This window comes from Nycticebus coucang, chromosome 5 (genome assembly GCF_027406575.1).
Source record: "Nycticebus coucang isolate mNycCou1 chromosome 5, mNycCou1.pri, whole genome shotgun sequence".
In the NCBI taxonomy this organism is placed as follows: domain Eukaryota; kingdom Metazoa; phylum Chordata; class Mammalia; order Primates; family Lorisidae; genus Nycticebus; species Nycticebus coucang.
Genome location: NC_069784.1, coordinates 34,157,552 through 34,165,131, shown reverse-complemented (window position 1 = coordinate 34,165,131; position 7,580 = coordinate 34,157,552). Strand labels below are relative to the sequence as shown.

Genomic DNA, 7,580 nt, shown 5'->3' with positions numbered 1-7,580 from the left:
GATCTATACTTGGAAGCACGTCACCATCCAAGACTTAGCCAGAATCAAGTGGAAATGTTGAACAGGCCAATATCAAGTTCTGAAATAGCATCAACCATACAAAACCTCCCTAAAAAGAAAAGCCTGGACCAGATGGCTGCACGTCTGAATTCTACCAAACCTTTAAAGAGGAATTAGTACCTATATTACTCATCCTGTTCCAAAATATAGAAGAAGAAGGAAGACTACCCAACACGTTCTATGAAGCAAACATCACTCTGATCCCCAAACCAGGAAAAGACCCAACAAGAAAAGAAAATTATAGACCAATATCACTAATGAATATAGATGCAAAAATATTCAAGAAGATCTTAACAAACAGAATCCAGCAACACATCAAACAAATTATACACCATGACCAAGTTGGTTTTATCCCAGGGTCTCAAGGCTGGTTCAATATACGTAAATCTCTAAGTATAATTCAGCACATAAACAAATTAAAAACCAAAGACCATATGATTCTATCAATTGATTCAGAAAAAGCTTTTGATAATATCCAGTATCCCTTCATGATCAGAACACTTAAGAAAATTGGTATAGAAGTGACATTTCTTAAACTGATAGAGGCCATCTGCAGCAAACCCACAGCCAATATCGTATTGAATGGTGTTAAATTGAAATAATTTCTACTCAGATCAGGAACCAGACAAGGCTGCCCATTGTCGCCACTGTGCTTTAACATTGTAATGGAAGTTTTAGCCATTGCAATTAGGTAAGAAAAGGCGATCAAGGGTATCCATATAGGGTCAGAAGAGATCAAACTTTAGCTCTTCACAGATGATATGATTGTATATCTGGAAAACACCAGGGATTCTACTACAAAACTCTTAGAAGTGATCAAGGAATACAGCAGCGTCTCAGGTTACAAAATCAACATTCATAAATCGGTAGCCTTTATATATACCAACAATAGTCAAGCTGAAAAAACAGTTAAGGACTCTACTCCGTTCACAGTAGTGCCAAAGAAGATAACATATTTGGGAGTTTATCTAACAAAGGACGTGAAAGATCTCTATAAAGAGAACTATGAAACTCTAAGAAAAGAAATAGCTGAAAATGTTAACAAATGGTAAAACATACCATGCTCATGGCTCAGAAGAATCAACATTGTTAAAATGTCCATACTACCCAAAGCAATATACAATTTTAATGCAATCCCTATTAAAGCTCCACTGTCATACTTTAAAGATCTTGAAAAAATAATACTTTGTTTTATATGGAATCAGAAAAAACCTCAAATACCCAAGACATTACTCACAAATAAAAACAAAGCAGGAGGAATCATGCTACCGTACTTCAGACTATACTATAAATCGATAGTGGTCAAACAGCATGGTACTGGCACAAAAACAGAGAAGTAGATGTCTGGAACAGAATAGAGAACCAAGAGATGAACCCAGCTACTTACCGTTATTTGATCTTGGAGAAGCCAATTAAAAACTTTCAGTGGGGAAAAGATTCCCTATTTAACAAATGGTGCTGGGTGAACTGGCTGGCAACTTGTAGAAGACTGAAACTGGACCCACACCTTTCACCATTAACTAAGATAGACATTCACTGGATTAAAAATTTAAACTTAAGACATGAAACTATAAAAATAATAGAAGAGAGTGCAGGGAAAACCCTTGAAGAAATCGGTCTGGGTGAGTATTTTATGAGGAGGAACCCTTGGGCAATTGAAGCAGCTTCAAAAATACACTACTGGGACTTAATCAAACTAAAAAGCTTCTGCACAGCCGAGAACATAGTAAGTAAAGCAACAAATAGCCCTCAGAATGGGAGAAGATATTTGCAGGTCATGTCTCCGACAAAGGTTTAATAACCAGAATCCACAGAGAACTCAAACGTATTATCAAGAAAAGAACAAGTGATCCCATCGCAGGCTGAGCAAGGGAATTGAAGAGAAACTTCTCTGAAGAAGACAGGTACATGGCCTACAGACATATGAAAAAATGCTCATCATCCTTAATCATCAGAGAAATGCAAATCAAAACTACTTTGAGATATCATCTAACTCCAGTAAGATTAGTCCATATCACAAAATCCCAAGACCAGAGATATTGGCGTGGATGTGGAGAAAAGGGAACACTGCTACACTGCTGGTGGGAATGCAAATTAATACATTCCTCTTGGAAAGATGTTTGGAGAACACTTAGAGATCTAAAAATAGATCTGCCATTCAATCCTATAATTCCTCTACTAGGTATATACCCAGAAGACCAAAAATAACATTATAACAAAGATATTTGTACCAGAATGTTTATTGCAGCTCAATTCATAATTGCTTTGTTATGGAAAAAGCCCAAGTGCCCATCGATCCACAAATGGATTAATAAATTGTGGTATATGTACACCATGGAATATTATGCAGCCTTAAAGAAAGATGGAGACTTTACCTCTTTCATGTTTACATGGATGGAGCTGGGATATGTTCTTAGAAAAGTATCTCAGGAATGGAAGAAAAAGTATCCAATGTACTCAGCCCTACTCTGAAACTAATTTATGGCTTTCATATGAAAGCTATAAAGCAGTTATAACCTAAGAATACGGGGAAGGAGAAAAGGGAGCAGAAGGAGTGAGTGGGGAGGATGGGCTGAGGGTGGCTGATTGGTGGGATCACACCTGTGGTGCATCTTACAAGGGTACATATGAAACTTAGTAAATGTAGAATATAAATGTCTTTAACAAAATAACTAAGAAAATGTCAGGAAGGCTATATTAACCAGTGTGATGAAAATATGTCAAATGGTCTATAAAACCAGTATATGGTACCCCATGATTGCATTAATGTACACAGCTATGATTTAGTAAAAAAAAAAAAAAAAGGAAAGAAAGAAAAAAGAAAAAGGAAAAGTCCTGCGCACTGAACCATAGTGACATGGGCAGTACAGGAGTACAGGGGACTAGAGGTGAAGCCAGGGCCTCACCACTGCAGAAGGGTGTCTACTGAGGCTGCAGGTTGGCCCGGGATTGGCACCATGCTGCAGGGATGACCATCCCCACTCGGCTTCTCCTTGAAACACAAGGGCAGCCGCATTCTGCATCACTGGAAACTGCAATGTAATGATAAATTTGTTGGTCTATGTATGGCTTTGTATGTGTTTCTCAGGACCTGTGTGACAGGGACATGTGCTCAGGACACTTGCCAAAAGGCTGGGCAGCCACTGTGACACTCTGAATGACCTCACCAAGAATGTGTCTTATATCCCAGGTGATCTAAAAATGCTACCCAAATGTCAGTGTCATTGAGCTTATTTGAATCTAAGAGAATAATTAAAAGCTAGAGTGAGTTTTGGGAAAAGCGGGGCTATTAGGGGAAATCTCTCATAGAAACTAAATCAATAAAAAATGAAGAGGAACCACATTTTCAAGGCTATCCCCATCAGACAAGCTGCAAGACCAGGGGTTGGCAAACTTTCCTATAAAGGGCCACACCATAACTACTTCAGATTTTGCAGGCCACGTGTTCTCTGTTGCAACTACTCAATCAGCCATAGATCCTGTGTAAAGGAATGGGGATGGTTACTCCAATAAACTGTACAGCTGATCCTGAAACAATATAGGTTTCAACTATGTGGTCGATTTACCTGTGGATTTTTTTTTTTCAACTGAACAGACTGAAAATACAGTATTTGCAGGATGGGTATACTGATGGCTGACTTTCTGCATACTCAAGTTACGAAAGCTGACTGTGGGCAGTGCAGGGGTCTACTCAGATTTCAGTATATATTTCTCGGGCATCGTGGAATCATCCCCTGTGCATACCAAGGGATGACTCCTATCTACAAAGCAGAAGCAGGCCAAATGCCACAGCTGGCAGAGAAGAGACAGAGGTAGGGGTGAGAGGTGACTGAGGTGGCCTGGTTTACAAGTGCACTCCAGGGCCACAGCTTTCACGTGATTGCCACCAGGAAAGACAGGTTTGCTGACAAGGACTACTAATAGCTTGCTGCATGGCAGAGAAAGGGCTGTCCTGGTCACTAGGCCCAAGGCTTTCTGCCCACATCCCTTCTGTGGCCCCATATAGCTTACGTTTTTTCTGTGCTCTAGCATCTTCTTAATCAGAATGCTTCAGGTAAGTGGTCAACATCTGACTCCCTCTCCCTTCCTCCTGAGTAGTGCAGGTGCTCAATATGGTGAGTACTATGCTACGGCGGCTCGGGCCAGCATGAAAGTTCTGATCTCTCTGTTCTGCAGCCTTGATGCTTTTCTAAACATAGTCACCACAAACCTACTTTTACTGAAGGCATGCGGAAGGCTAAATGTGCTGCTCATACAAGCCATGGCCCATCCTCACCAACAGGGCCCTGGTTCTGGGCTCACAGGGAGACATAACTACTGTGAGAGTTCCCTGGGTATGCATGCCCATCAGGCGGTACATTCACATTCTTCTTTAAAGCTGTCCTGGGGAGCTCCTGAAGCCTTTATGCTCCCTTTGTCTTGACATGTGACACAACAGGCTGTGATTCCTCGTCCTTGACAGGCAGGGCATGTCAAAACGAGTTGGCGGCATTGGAGACTTAAGCAGAGGTTATACTGGTCCCATTGGGTTCCACAGTATGAACATTCTGACACTATATCACTGTTGTAGGACAGGGCATAACACTCATCAAAAACAAACAACTTTCCTTTGTAAAAACCATCAGGAAACTCTCCAGGTACTTGTGGATGCCACCCTTGAGCTGGAACACTTCCTTGCACACTCCCTTGGCTTTGATGTAGGCTGAACCCCGCTCACAACGAATGCCCCCAGTGCAGTACATCAGCACCCTCTTCTCTCTGAAAAGTTCCAGATTTTGGTCAATGTAGCTAGGGAAGTAACTGAATTTCCTGATGTCTGGGGCTAAGCAGCCCTGGAATCGTCCCTTGCCTGTGAGGTGCAGGTGCTGACACAGAGCTGTCTGCCAGGCACATGTCCAGTAGTGATTCTCCAGATCACAGTAGCAATAATACAGCAGCACTTCACCGTCATCACTGCCCTGGCCACTTACCAGCTCATCAGGGCTAAAGCTGCTCATATCTGGAAGCCAAGCAGATACTTCATGGCTAAGGGTAAGGCACTCTTTTAGAGGGTTTTTTGGTCTGCAGACAGAAGACTCTTTGAGATGCTCAGTGCTGCAGCCAGCTGCTTTAAAATAGCAGCAGTCTGTTGGTAAATTTTATCAGCATGTTGTGTTGCCACATGTCTACGGATGCTGGTCTGGTCTGTGAAGAGTTGCTGACAGCATTTCCATCATCTCTCTTTACATTCAAAATTCCTTTGTGCTGGAACTTCTTTGGTTTTGACGAAAAGGGCAAAGGCCTTTTTCTTTGCAAATGAGTATTTCTTCTTTGTACCACCATCTAACTCTGCTTTGAGACAGCTGTTGGGATTAATAAGACTTTTGTTTTTTTAATCCAGGTCAGAAAAAAGCACAGGCCTCTAGGTCATGTCCTTGGTCTGGTGAAGTAGAAGAAGGCATCTGGTCTGATCGCAATAGTGGGGCAGAGATTCTTTTCAGTTATGTACCTCCCGCCAGTCCTGGTCCTTTGCTTAGGTCTTTCTCCCCTGAGCTATCTCCGCCTAGCATGGCTCACCGCCCTCAAAAGGAGATTTAAGGTGAACATTTTCTCCGGTTAGCAAAGGTCACTGATGAGCAGGTGGTAAGCCCTAATGATGTGTGTGAATCATGTGAACGATATGCACCTGTTATAGGCCTATTAATTGGAGAACATACTGAATGGTTCCCTGACTTTGGGAAGGATGCATCACATTCAAATTAGCATTTCAGCCTCAACTGGTTGATATCACCAACGCATCTAAAGAACTACACGTGGAATCAATTCAGCTCTCAGTAGATGACGTTTTAAAGTCATTGTTTGATGCTAAGGAAGGTCCATTTGAAATATGGAAGTATGTAGCAGAATACCCATGCCTTTGGCAGCATGCCCAAAAGGTGCTTTTTTTGCTTTTCAACCACTCATTGCTGAGAATCTACATTCTCCTACTTAACCTAATTCAAGATGCTCTCAATGTCACAAATGACTCATACCCATCTCGAGGAGGAACTGAATCTGAAGACGTCCATGTTGCAACCAGGTATTGAAATGCTTTCCAACAGAAAGACACAACAAAGTCATTAAAAGGTTCATTAACATTAAAATTAATTTTTTTTAATTTTTTGATATTAAGTACATAGTAGTTTGATGTTTTACAATAATATATATTTTAAAGTATAGTAAGTAAAATTTCTTGAATATGGCCTTATTTGAATACAGCTAAATTAATGTGGCTTTTCAACAAGAAAAATTGCCCCACCCCTGGTGGAGAATGTGCTGAGGAGAACTGAATACAAGTACGAAGTAGAACAGGTCGACTTTTGATTAAAGACAACTCTCAAGCTTTTATCTTTGTCTTTTTGCAGGCTGGTTAGTAGACAGTCTTTCTCTGGGTAGCACTGTGCCAAGAAGCTACCTATCTCTTTTTCAGGAAGTTTGGGAATCTTTTTTTTTTTTTTTTTTTTGAGACAGAGTTTCACTTTGTTGCCCTCAGTAGAGTGCTGTGGCATCACAGCTCACAGCAACCTCCAGCTCTGGGGCTGAGGCGATTTTCTTGCCTCCGCCTCCTGAGTAGCTGGGACTACAGGCAACCGTAGCTGTAGGCACAATGCCCAGCTATCTATTTTTTTGTTGGTCAGGGTCAGTTTGAACCCGCCACCCTTGGTGTATGATGCCAGCGTCCTACTCACTGAGCCACAGGTACAGCCTGAAGTTTGGGAATCTTAAGAATGTTACTGTTAAGTATGCAAAGAAAGAACGAGAGAGCTGTGAATAGTGAAGGTGGTGACAGCAAGGATGTGGCAGATGTGTTTATGAAATCAGAGAAGCAACGTAGTAAATTAAGGTCCTGCATTTTATCAGACTGAAAATATCTATTTTCGCCAAGTATTAACATATCTGAAATTAGGATGCATCTTACAACAATTATCAACCAAGTGTCAGTTATGTCACAGGAGTCAGTGCCTGTACATGTGGAAATTTGGCATAGCCATTTGTATTCTACTCAGCTCATTACGTTACGTCTGTTGGAACTACACCTGCCGTGACTACATGCTGAGTGCTACACCTGAAGCAGGAGAAATTTGTTGAAATAGATTAAACAAATTTTAAAGCAAAGAGAGGCTGGAATGACCAAATTTATGCATCATGTAAAATAATTTTTAGACATATATACCACAATTTGTTAATCCATTCATGGGTAGATGGGCACTTGGGCTGCTTCCATGACTTGGCAATTATGAATTGGGCTGCAGTAAACATTCTGGTGCTTATGCAGCCATAAAAAAGGTGGAGACTTTATCTCTTTCATGTTTGCATGGATGGAACTGGAACATATTCTTCTCAGCAAAGTATCTCAAGATTGGAAGAAAAAGTATCCAATGTACTCAATACCATTATGAAACCAATATCTAATCACTCTCACTTTCATACAAATGATAAAACACAACTGTAGCCCAGAATAAAAGAGGGAAGATGAGCATAAGGAGAAGGAAGGGGGGAGG

General features: G+C 41.1%; 1 pseudogene; it reads right to left on the bottom strand.

Annotated features, from left to right (window-relative positions):
* Positions 1 to 4,310: 4,310 nt before the first annotated feature.
* LOC128586627 (thiosulfate sulfurtransferase/rhodanese-like domain-containing protein 2) lies at positions 4,311 to 5,501 on the bottom strand (annotated as a pseudogene).
* Between the last annotated feature and the right edge of the window lie 2,079 nt (positions 5,502 to 7,580).